This window comes from Oryzias latipes, chromosome 16, assembly GCF_053564925.1.
Source record: "Oryzias latipes strain Hd-rR chromosome 16, Olatipes_Hd-rR_3.1".
NCBI lineage: Eukaryota > Metazoa > Chordata > Actinopteri > Beloniformes > Adrianichthyidae > Oryzias > Oryzias latipes.
The window spans coordinates 14,360,521-14,373,467 of NC_136252.1; the positions used below are offsets into that span (position 1 = coordinate 14,360,521).

General features: G+C 39.1%; 1 protein-coding gene across 28 annotated transcripts in view; it reads left to right on the forward strand.

The window, feature by feature from the left end:
- The window catches only part of LOC101157968 (uncharacterized), a 197,254-nt gene that overhangs the window by 75,984 nt on the left and 108,323 nt on the right, over positions 1-12,947 (forward strand). The gene's annotated exons all lie outside the window — the stretch shown is intronic.

Consider the following 12,947-nt stretch of genomic DNA (forward strand, 5'->3'; position numbering starts at 1 on the left):
AACCTGCCGAGCAACTCTGGCGGGGAAAAAAGAAGACGGAGTCATCAAAGTGGGAAAGAAGCCCACGCTGCCAAACCAGATGCTCAGAGGCTTTCTCACTGTCTGTTCTGTGTTCACTGACAAATCCGAGCTAGAACTGAGTATAACCCTTTTGCTATCCTGTGTCTTGGAGGCACATTAACGTTGGGAGTGGGGTCATCTGGACCCCACATGATAGTGCGCTGAACCTTTTTTCTTCAATGATTTGTGATCTTCACTGGTGTCCATGGATTACATGAAATCCTCTCCACCTTTATCCACCTTTGTCACGGTAGGGAGAACACGTCAATGTAAGGATCGGGTCATCTGGACCCCACAAGATAGCACAAGGGATAAAGGAACACCAAAAAGCCTTACTTAAAACAAAAAAAAAAAAGAACAACAGCACGCCTTATTTTATATCTGGATGAATTAAGGTTGTGTTGAAGCGATTTTGAGAGGCACAAGGCACACGGTGTGTGGAAATGTCTGTTTCTTGAGTGATACAAGCAACGTTGGGTGTTACTGTGAGTACGCTAACGTTAACAGTGCCAGACTGTTTTTTTTTTTTTTACATGTCTTGAGTCTAGTCAAAGTCAAGTTTATTTTAGCTGTATCTGTCTGTTTTTTTTTACATGTTGCTTTACATGTTGTTTTAGAGTCACAGGAGTTGTAAATACGCTGTTACGGCTACCGTGTAACGGTTCCGGACTGGTTTTCTTTTTACATGTTACCAACAAGGTTGGGAGTTTGTGTGGTCACAGCAACGTGTGCTTTAGCGGTATCAGTCTGTTTTTCTCACTTGTTGCAAACAAGATTATGAGTTTTGTGAATATTCTAACGTGTAGCGGTGTTATAGTGTTTTTATTTTCTTTTTTGTATAAAAAACAAACAAAAAAAACTAAAAAGGTGGGAGCTTGGGTATGCACAGGAACATTTGTTCTATCAGAATCTTTTTTTTTCTCATGTTACAAACAAGGTTAGCATTATTGTAAAGATGCTAACACGGCAAACGTGTCGGACTGTGTTATGAACACGGTTGTTAGTGTAGTCACAGTAACATTTGTTTTAGCGGTATCACTATTTTGTTTTACTTGTTGCAAACAAGGTTGGGAGTTACAGGTTTTGTTGATGCGCTAACATCTAATGTGGCTAATGTGTAGCGTGTTACTAATAAGTTTTAGAATAATTATGAACGCAGTTATCCGGTGTGCTTTGACATAAGTTCAAAAATAGACCATTTACTGCCTCACAATGTCTGTTTTTTTTTTTCTCTTAGATTTTTGTGGTTATATTTATTCCTTACTTGTTGTTACACTAAAACCAAGTTTTCTATGACTCCAAACCAATTTTCCTAAAAAAAAAAAAAGCAAGTATAAATACAAGTTAAAAAAAAACTGCACATATAAAACACCTGCATGTTTAAGGTGGGGACTTCCTGCTTTGGCGTGAATTTTCTTTTTTTTTGGGGTGGCCTTCCTGTAGTTTCACATGCCATTAAACAACATCTGACAGTGTCTGCTGGTAGCAGTCCATTCTTCTTTTAGTCCATTTGTTCTTTTCCAGCTCACCCATTACAAGATTTCCCTTTCAGCTTTAAACAGATTGGACATAGGTTTAAAGTTGACAGGACTGAGACTTTACTAGGTTATTGGGGTCCTTTATTTATTTATTTTTTTTACATTTTTGGACAACGTTTAGCATTTGTTTGGGTCATTACTCAATAAAGCATCCTCACAACAGTATGTTTTTACCTTGTTTTAGCATGAAAACTGTGTTTTCAAACTTACCAGGCTTCAAGTTTATTTTTTTTCCCAATGACCCTAAACAACCAAAGCTTTATCTCATCTCATCTTATCTCATTTTTTAGTGTTCAGTAATTGTTTAATCAGTTTACCTTCTTGTCAGTAGCAAAGTTTAGCTTTTCCTGATGGAATAGAACCTAGAAACATTCATCCATGAAACTGCAATTAGCTGAAGCAACAGTTAAATGACAATATATAGTTGTCTGTCAGATAATCCGCAGCAACTTGGAAATTACCTCTGGTGCAAAACACTTCTAAAGAGTGAAGGCAAACCAAAGGGAGGGAAGGATTTAGCTGCTGTGTATTGTGGGATAAACAAAAGCCTATCACAGATTTGAGGTGTGACTCAAGAAACACCATAGATGTACAGTCAGAAAGTGTGGAGTCGTTTTTCAAAACATGACAATCCAAGGACATTGGCTATTGTTGGGTTTACCCATTTTTTTTTATTACATTGTATTATACTAACATTTGGGAGCTGGCTTAGCTCGTGCTGGTTTGCGGCGCCTTCCGTCCGTGAATCCAGGGTTCGACTCCGGGCTGCTCCCTGTTCCCTTCTCTACCTCTGTGCCGGTTCCAAGCCCGGTTTGAGAAGGTTGCGTCAGGAAGGGCATCCGGCGTAAAACATTGCCAAATTTACCATGCGACTTGTTCGCTGTGGCGACCCCTGATGGGAGAAGCCGAAAGTGGAAGAAGATTATACTAACATTTAAAAGTGCTTTTCTGCGCAAAATGTTTCCCTTAATATCATCTACCATAAGTGTCTCAGGACTTAAAATAGGCCAATCCAGTCTGTGAGAAACGGCGGTGAGACAAGACAGACACAGCAGCTGAACAGAAATAGAACACATGAGCTAACATAAATCCACAACAACAAAGACAGGAAGTGTGAGAAAAACAGAGTGAGGCAGAGGGAGAATCATGGGGTTTCGGACATCTGCAGACTTCAGGAAACTCAATCACTTCCTGGTTGAGATGGTAGGCTGTACCTGTGTGTGTTGTGAAAGCATGTCAGGTTTCACCCACACACATCTACTGAAACAGAGACAGGTGAAGGACAGCCTTTCTGACTTCTGCAAGGATATGTATTCCCTATAGTTATTATTCCAACTTACTCCCCTTTTTTACAAACTCCAATCGCGTGCACACGCACACCGTCGCAAACACACATAGTCACGAGCACTCACCCACCCACACACACACTCACCAGAGGATCAATGTGGACACGGTCTCTTCTTGTCACCAACGCAAACATCTGTCACCTCAGCAGGATACAGACACCTAGTAAACACACAGTTGTGCGCATAAAAATACACACATGATCTCTGTGTCTGGATCCCTATAGGTATATAATCCACACACAGAGTCGTACATCCTTGACTTCAGAGGACATTAAATTGACTTAAGGCACCTACAGGCTGTGAAATTTCAGCAATCCTATAAGTTTATTGCAAGTCACGCTGTGCAGCATGGATCTAATAAACCTGCCTACGCCATTGCGTTTGATATATATAGACGGTACTGTGATGATACCCTCTGAGCTATGCGCTGCAACTCAAGACTGCAATTCCCTTTGTACTTTTTTTCTTTGTGTGACATCTTCCTTCATGATAACAGCTGGAAATGGAATAATGGAAGCAAACCTCAGCTGGCTCAACGCAACAGATCCAGGAACTCTGTCCCAGATTCGGGGTGTTTTCTAAACTGTTACAGCAGTTAGTTATTGCAGAGGGTCTTAGAGTGCAAAAAATCTTACAAGAAGCCAATTCTATCGTCATTTTTTATTGAATAATGTCCAAATGGGTCTTAACCTTTTCAGTGATTATGTTTTACTGTAAGCAGCCACCAAAACACTTATTTCCATACTGAAATGTCCTCACTGAACTATCCATTAATTACAACAAACACTTAGACACATGTCCCTCAAGACTCCCAGGGGGAGGCCTTTAGGCACTACCAGCAGACATTGTCAGATGTTGTTTAATGGCATGTGAAACTACAGGAAGCCCCCCCCCAAAAAAAACAAAACAAAACAACAACAACTAAACTTCATGCCAAAGCAGGAAGTCCCCTCTTCAATCAGGCAGGTGTGTTTATGCATGCAGTTTAAGAAAAAAAAAAAAAAAAAAAAATTTATTTACTTATTTACTTCTAGGCAACAGAATGCTTTTTTTTTTTTTTTTAAGGAAAATTGGTATGGAGTCATGGAAAAATAGGTTACATCTAGTTTCCACTCAGCTCATTTAAGTGTAACAGTAAAGTAGATATCTAACCACTAAATAACTAAGAGAAAAAAAAACACCCAAAAGAAACAGATTATAACCCGCATCGTCAATAAATGGTCTTATTTTGAACTTGTGTCAAAGCACACCGAATAACTGCCTTAACAGATATTCTGAAAACGCTGGTCAGGTTAAAAGCTTTAGTGTACGCACAATGCCTAAAACTCCCTAACTTGTTTGTAAGACATGAAAAAACAGACTGATACCAATAAAATAAATGTTACTGTGAATACGTTAACTACCAGCCTTGTCAGTAACACGTAAAAATAAAACAAAACCCAGTCCGACACCACTTAAAGTCAACCGTGTTAGCAAAACTACATTAACACCTAAACCTTTTTGCAACAATTTCAAAAAATAGACGCACACGCTTAAACAAACAATACTGTGACTACGCTGACTCCCAATCATAGTAAAATGTGAGGAAAAACACCGTTTGACATTGCTATTAGCCGTGTTAACTTATCTATATGAACAACCAAACTTGATTGCAACATGTGAAAAAACAGACTGATACCACTAAAATAAATGTTACTTTGACTATGTTAACTACCGACCTTGTTAGTAACACGTAAAAATAAAACAAAACCCAGTCCGACACCACTAAACGTTAGCCGTGTTAGCTTATTTACATTAACACCTAAACTTCTTCAACATTTAAAAAAAACAGACGCACACTGCTAAAACAAATGTTAGTGTGACTACGCTGACTACCAATCATATTAGTTAAATGCGAGGAAAACAACGTTTTTTAGCCGTGTTAGCATATATATATATTAAAAACCAAACTTGATTGCAACATGTAAAAATAAGACTGACACCGATAAAATAATTGTCACTGTGACTACTCTAACCCCAAGCTCTCTCTTAGTAACGTAAAAAAACCCAACACTCCGACACTGTTACTCGCTAGCTGTATTAGCTATTTACAACATCACTCAACTTAGTTTGCAACTCATAAGAAAATAAACATTTTGACAGAGCTCAGTGTACCTCTCAAAATCATACCAAAATCAGTAAGAACCAGAACTAATCCATATATAAAGCACTCCAAATTATTGGTGTGTTTTTTAATTAATGCATTTAAGTATGCCTTATAGTGCGGGAAATACAAAAGCGTCAGGCCCAATAGAGTGATACTGTCATTTATTTTAACTATTCCAGTTCAGTTAAATATTTCCACTTATTTTTGTAAATGCATGCTTTGTGTCCATTTTTTTAATATTTTTTTTCCAGCAGTTAAAGTACATACAAACACAGCTGATGCTATCTGATAAACAGCCACCCACATGCAGTCAGGCACACAAGGAAGTGCTGGTTTGGACGTTATGCAAAACCATAGCTCCTGCAAAGGAAGGCACATGAGAAGCACACACACTCACTTATCTGTCAAGTGATTAGTTACACAATTAGAAGTAGGAGTTTTGTTAAAAAGCAGAAGCTCCATCAGTTTGTATCTTTATGCGGGGAGAAATGAAACTTGAGAAACGGCTCAAACCGCCTGTGAGTGGATCCGTTTTATCCTCTGCTGCCACAGCTGAACAGCGCTTTGAGCGTTGTACTGCAAACAAACAGAGGGAGATGACTGGTATTTATCCAACAGTCGTTCCGCTTTCAAATCTGCTATTTTGGGGGAGACCTTTGGACAAATGGTGAACCCACAAGACCTTGTTGGCTAAGTGAGGCAGCCTTTTTAGCTGGGTGTTTTTAATTGGCTGTAATTGTAGCTGTAGTCTGCTCAGTTGAGACAATCAAAGACAAGAAATTACAAGACCTCGGTGACCAGCCCTGAGGGGACAACTTCAGACCGTGAAACATGCACGCACAAGCACACAACACATGCACATGTCACCCACTCATTTCCTGTGTGCTTCATGTAAGACAGTCTTTCTTCCTTCTCTTCTGTTTGGAGGGGAAGTGCAAGTGTAATGACTTTTCCTCTGCGTCACCAACAGAACATGTGCGGGGCAAACAGCCGCGCTGCACACGTTCACATGTGGGATGGTTTGCATTCATGCATGAGCGTGTGACGAGCTCGATTGTCGTTGCGGGGTTGGACGTAGACGACATACGGTCTCCTCAACGTCTTTGAGAAACTTCGTGTTGACAATCGCTGTTGTTTCCAAGAAAAGTTGCGAGCGTGTATGTGTTCCCAGGATGAGTGCTTTTACTAACCCTCCAAAATAAAAAGAGCCTGTCGATTCACTTTGTGCATTTAATGCAACAGCCTTCACTTTTGAGTACTGTATGTACGAGCGTACGGCGCACATTTCCAAGTACTTTTTCTGTATGTTTCTTGTAAACAGCTACCACTGAGGCCTCATGCAGGGTGTAAAAAAACAACTGTTTCTGTTTCTGTGAGTTTGGGTGTGCGCTGCTCACCGCTTCTGTGTCGGCTGTATCAATATTTTATTTCTTGGGAATTAATATGTACCGAGTTGGATTTCAGTCAGAATCTGTTCTGGTAATGTGCCATGAAGAATTAATGATACCTGCTGACAGTACGGCTATCGATTTTCACTGTCCCACTACATTATTGTAAAGCTTTGAATGAATTACAGTTCAGCTCCTAAAAGTTTAATAATTCGGAGCTTCATCAATAATTCTCGTGTTTTCACAAGAAGCAGGAATGCAAAGAACAGAGCCGTTACAGCGACTTCGGTCACAGGCAAACATATTTACAATTGTGGATCATTTTTCCCATTTCCCAAAAGTAATCAGTGTCCACAATGTGGAGAATAGTAACAGGAAGAAAAGGTTATGAACACGCAAACTGGATTACATTAACGTGTCAAAAAAGTCCTTAAAAAAAAAAACGAACTTGGGAAATAGTAATAAAGGGGTCATAATAAAGGTTTTTCTTTTACTTCCTGCTGTTCAAAACCATGTAAGACTGCTGCGCCTCTTTGAGATGATCAGAAGTGAATTTAGAGAGTGGTGTTTTCTAAATTGTTGGTTTTGAGCTCCTTTATCCGTTGTGCTATCCTAGGCACTTTAACATTGGGAGTTGGGTCATTTAGACCCACTAGACAGTGCCCTAAACGTTTTTTCTTCAATGATTTGTGATCTTCACTGGTGTCCATGGATTACATGAAATCTTTCCACCTTTATCCACCTTTGTCATGGTAGGGAGAACACGTCAATGTAAGGGTGGGGTCATCTAAGATAGCACAAGGGTTAAGGATTCTTTAACTCTTTAAGTTAATATACGCATATGACTATAATGCTCTTTAGTTGTTCCATTCTTTTATGTAACAACAAAAACAAAACAACCAGCAATTATTGACATAATTTTTCAGTCACCCAAAACGGTCTTTTTATTTCCATTTATAGTCAACAATTGCTGTGGTTACCTGGACAAAAGTAATCAAAATTCGGCATAAAAATGCGTCATGTAAACATACCGTTCAGAATACTCTGCCCCGATCAGACTCATTCGGATCAAACTTTCCTTCCGATCGAGATAGGTGGGTTATGTCGATTGTTGATCAGATCGGGATGCATATCAATAATTTATTCCGATTGTGGGTCATTACTGCGCCGGCTTTTACGTCACGCGTAGACGGGTGTGGCGTTCCAGAGGAGGCTTTGGAGCTCCAAAGCGCTAAAATCCAAATGACACAAATGAACCCAAAAGTCGATTTAGCAACTGAAGTGAAATAAATATTTTTTGTGTCTGCAAGACTTGTTTTCAGTAAAGTTACCTCTTAGGTGTAGCTTTAAAGCAAAACCAAAAACAAACCACAAGTAAACCGAGATTTCAAATTAAATCAGAAATTAAGCCAATCATGTTTCAAAGAATAAACATAATTCAGAAAACAACAACAACAAAATCCTGGAATGTGGAAATAACAAAGAAAAGAAAACAACCGATTGAGGAAACGGAAAACGGTATCAGACTATAACATGAAGACTGTCATGATCTGTTGAGTAATCCAGTCAATTTTTAAGATCTTAACTCATTTTTTCCCCCCTTTTTTTATTTGTTTAATTCAGTAATGAAGAGGTGAAAGCTGTGAGATTTTTACTTTAAAAAATTAATCCACAGGTTTTTCCACAAGAACAGAAACATTTAGAATCAGGGCTTTAAAGTGCACTGATTCAAATGAATTCATGCATCTGAAAGTATCGAACATCAGGGTAGCACATTTCTTTTAGCCATAGCTTTTTATACCTTCAACTAATGAGGACAAAAACTTGTGTTAATTAGGTTCCAGTATTATTTTCATCCATCTGTTCCATCCATCCATCTTCAGACTAAGCTGAATCCCTTTAGGGGGTCACAGGGTTGCTGGAGCCTATCCCAGCTACTGTTGGGTGAAGGGAGGACACATTGAACAGATTGCTAGTCAGTTGCAGGGCCACACTCTCATATGCACTCCTAGGGGCAATTAAGAGACACGGATCGACCCACAACCCATGTTTCTGGACTGTGGGAGGAAACCGGAGAAAGCCCCACATGTACAAAGAGAACATGCAAACTCCACATGGAAGGGTCCTAGCTGGGATTCGAACCATTTTTGGTCTTCGTGTGAGGCAAGGGCGTCAACCACTACACCAATATTGGCCAATGTGCTTTGAGTGTTGTACCAAATAAACAACCCCCTCCCCATTTTGTCCAATGCTGGACAGGCTGCTGGTCCACAAAACACAAAAAAAATGAGACAAAACCACTGAGGTCAATCTAAAATGTTCAGACTATCAAAGTAAATGAAACCAAGTACGGATTTAAGTAAAAAATGAGAGAAATCTGGAATATCTTTAAAATATCCATGGAAAAAATTTGTCCACACAGAAAGTTTAGAACATTTTGCTGTTGTTATTACAAAAGCGGTTCACAATAAAGGCTGTACATTTCTGGCCACCAGAAATGAGAGAGGATTTAGAAAATGAAACAAGTTTGGTAAAGCTTGTGCTATCCTAGGCACTTTAACATTGGGAGTTGGGTCATCTAGACCCACTAGACAGTGCTCTGAACCTTTTTTCTTCAGTGATTTGTGATCTTCACTGGTGTCCATGGATTACATGAAATCTTTCCACCTTTATCCACCTTTGTCATGGTAGGGAGAACATGTCAATGTAAGGGTGGGGTCATCTAAGATAGCACAAGGGTTACACCAAAGAACTAAATCTCTTAAGTTGTTCACACCAAACCCAATTCGCACGTCAGGGGCGTCCAGTTTCAATGATGAGTGAATGTACAGACGTAAACAGAGGTGATACGGCGTGATTTGAACGTCAGCCAAAGTCCATTGGTCTGGCAGCAGCATGTTTTGGGCACTTTGGCGTAGCAATTAGATCAAATATCTGAACTTTGACAAAGTAGATGCGTTCCTTAAACTAATCAGAGACTTAGCTTTTGCCTTTGACGCATCGATGATGTGATCAGTCCAAAACCGACATGGAGAAGAACCTGATTCTCCTGAACTTTACAATGTTTTTCTTTCTTTGCATGGAGTTTGTGAACACATTTTTGGATACGCGCTTCATCCAACGGGAATTTGACGCTCATATCGCATTGGGTTTGAACGCAGCATTAGCTTTTAGCATTTGTTGATAGCTTGTGTTGAAAAGTCGGACACCGCAAGCCTCTTTGGTGGATTTTATTTACAACGGCCTGAGTGAAAGGTACGTCCTGAGTTCAACATCCACACAAGCAACACGTGGTAAGAATTAGCTCCCCTCCCTCCCACCCTGGGCTCTGCTGCTGTCTGTGGCTCTTCGCCCCCCCCCCCCTCCTCCATCTGCCCTCCGCTTCACCAGCGGAGGCTGAGCTGAGTTCATCTGAGGTCAGACAGACTGGAGTGGTGAGGGACGTATCCTTTTTCTCTTTCTTCTTTTGCGCATTGAAGTTGTTACAAATGTAACTAAGGACGTTTGGGCAAATATTATAAAAAGTTAGTTCTGTTTCAACTACCCGGTTAAAAATAATCTGTTATTTTCAGGAAACTCTGCACTGACCCAGACATTCTCAGGATAAACTCCAAAGTCACAGGCAGGAAGCTGATACTTTCCCAGACCTTTTTTTCTTTTTTTTCTTGGTCTGTTCCAATGATTCGGTAGCTTCCTCCAAAGACTAATAATACAACAGCCCCATTGTGCAACATTTCATTTCCCCTTGCCCGATTTAGCAAACGAGAAGGCTTTGCATGCAATCTTTCCCCTTGTAGTGTGATTAGCTGAAGTTTTAACTGTCCTATTAGATTAGATTAGATTAGATTGTCACACCACATTACAATAGTGTGCCAGTGAAGTCTGGCACCGAAGAACGTGCTTACACAGATAACTGTTTTCATGCATTTAGACCTGTCTTTCTTTTTTTTTTTTGGTTATATCTCATTTTGGTGGTAAGAAATCTCTTCTCTTCAGCTGTGACACAAATAAATAAAGCGTTGGAGTTAAAATGCACAGATATATTTAAAAAAAAGTGCAGGTCAGTCAAGCTATGACACTTAAGCAATCATTTGTGTACCTTTGTTGAACAGAAGTACAAGGTAGCAGGCGCATTAAACCAGGATTACATTGTCAAATACATTTATCCAATTAGAAACACCAGATGAAATTCACATTTATTTACTGTTAGAGTGAATGGGAAAAGTTTCTCGTCTTCGAACAGTCAATTCATTAAATTCTGATTTGCTATCTAGCCCTTGTGCTAGATCCCAACCATGATAAAGGTGGATAAAGGTGAAGAGGATTTCATGTAATCCATGGACACTAGTGAAGTTTACAAATGAAGAAAAAAGGCTCAGCGTACTGTCTTGTGAGGTCCAGATGACCCAACTCCCAATGTTTGGCACACTTGCCAGCAAAGTGTGGGAACCCCTGTCTTCTGTCTGCACGTTTTCTTCGGGCCTGCTGCGGGCGGCAGGTCGCAGTGAACACTCGAACAATGCGCATGGGTAAAAAAAGCATTAAATAGATGAGATGCAGGCACTTTCACTAACAACAAAAAAAGTGGCGTTAGGGTTCTGTATGACATCATCAAGCTATAAGTGCGTGTAACTTACATTATCCTTACAAATACTTCACTTTACCCTTACTGCACGCACAACAATCGTAAGATTTTCATGACATTCTTTAGGTAGCCAGTAAGAGTCTCAAGGGAACTTCAAGACACAACTGCACTTCCCATAAAAATGCAGCGGCTCCTAATTACGACCCTCCACGACCCCAGATAAACTCCCAAGATGGGGGCATGGGACTTGGGAGCAAGTTCATTTCAAGCATTTGCAGTTTTTAAAAAGTTGGAAGCATTTTGTTTGCACAAATAAGTAACTTGTCCACACAAGTTATCATTTTGTGAGCACAACTTGCTATTTTGTGGCCACAATTTAGCATTTGTCATCACGAATTAGAATCTTCACAATGCTCATTTAAACAATAAATGCTAATTTGTGTGCAAAAAATGCTAACTTTTGTGCAGAATATTGGGCACAAAAGTGGGCAATAATAGTTTTTTCTGGTCACCAATCAGCATTTTTTTTTAGTATTTTGTGCACACAAATTAGCATTTATAATTTAAATTAGCATTATGACTTTTTTTGTATTGTATGCACTCAAATTAGTATAAAATTTAAATATGCAAATTTGTGCACACAAAATGCTAACTTGTAGGCACAAAATGCTAATGAACACATATTGCTTTTTTCTGTACACAAATTAGCATTTTATTTGTATTTTGAGTGCACAAGTTAGCATTTTTGGAGCACAAGACAAAATTTTGTGCATTTTGTGACTTAATGGACCTTTTAGGTTAAATAATGTTAAAAAAATGCTTAAAAAATACAGGCCTAGCGGGAAATGTCCGTCAGAACAGCCAGATGTCCAACTGGCCTCCAAAAGTTATTGTGTAGTGAAAAAACATACATACGTGCATTATTATACATTGATTTCGTTTTTTATTGGCGACTGTTGTTTTAGGGTTTTTATATGTAACAGAACATAAAGTTGCTTGTTGGGAGATGTAGTTCTATAATCAGTATTTCAAAACACAAGGATCTAAGACTTTTTTTTTCTATGAAAACATTAGAAACAAACATCCTATATTTCGTATTTTTAAAAAAACAGAGTATTTGTATAATATATACAATAAATTATATATTTTAAATGTCAAAGCAACCTGATTGCAAAGTAAAAGCATGCATAAATCAGATTATATCATAACAGCCTATTAGTGCCAAATGGCCAAACCTGGAATTTGACTTTAATGCATTTCTTTACTTTTGACCCATTGAAGAAAGGTTGGGTTAGGACAAATCTAAAGAATACTATTTGCATTTTTTTGATTAAAATGATCCAGAAGGGCAGTACATGTCTCATTTGTCCTGTGGGATGGAGCTTTTTCTTATTAGAAAGTGTGTTGCAGCCTGCTGCGGCATTGAAAACAGTCCCACACAGGCTTGAAGGCTGAACGTGAGATGAAATTACATGTTAAGATGGATGTTATTTGTTGTGCTCTTGACACAGCCTATTAAAAATTATAAACGATCTTGCAAATGTAATATTAACTCTAGCCTTGCTTCAATATTCACCTCATAGCTTCACTATGCCTATCTTGCATCAATTATATAGACTTCTAGCAGTTTTGTGAATTTTTAGACACGCACACCTTCACTTGTTATTCACTTTTCCTTGATGTCTGCATGATCGATGTTGGAGTGAAAGATGGGATGATAATACAAAATAACAAAAGACAATGCTGTTTTATTTATCGTGTGGAGAAATATATTTTATAGCCTTGACTCAAAACACATTATTGAGACAAATTGTGGTGCTGAAACCACCAGCCTGGCCTTGATCGCCACTGCAGGCGAAGCTTTGTCTGGTCGGCCTGAAGAGT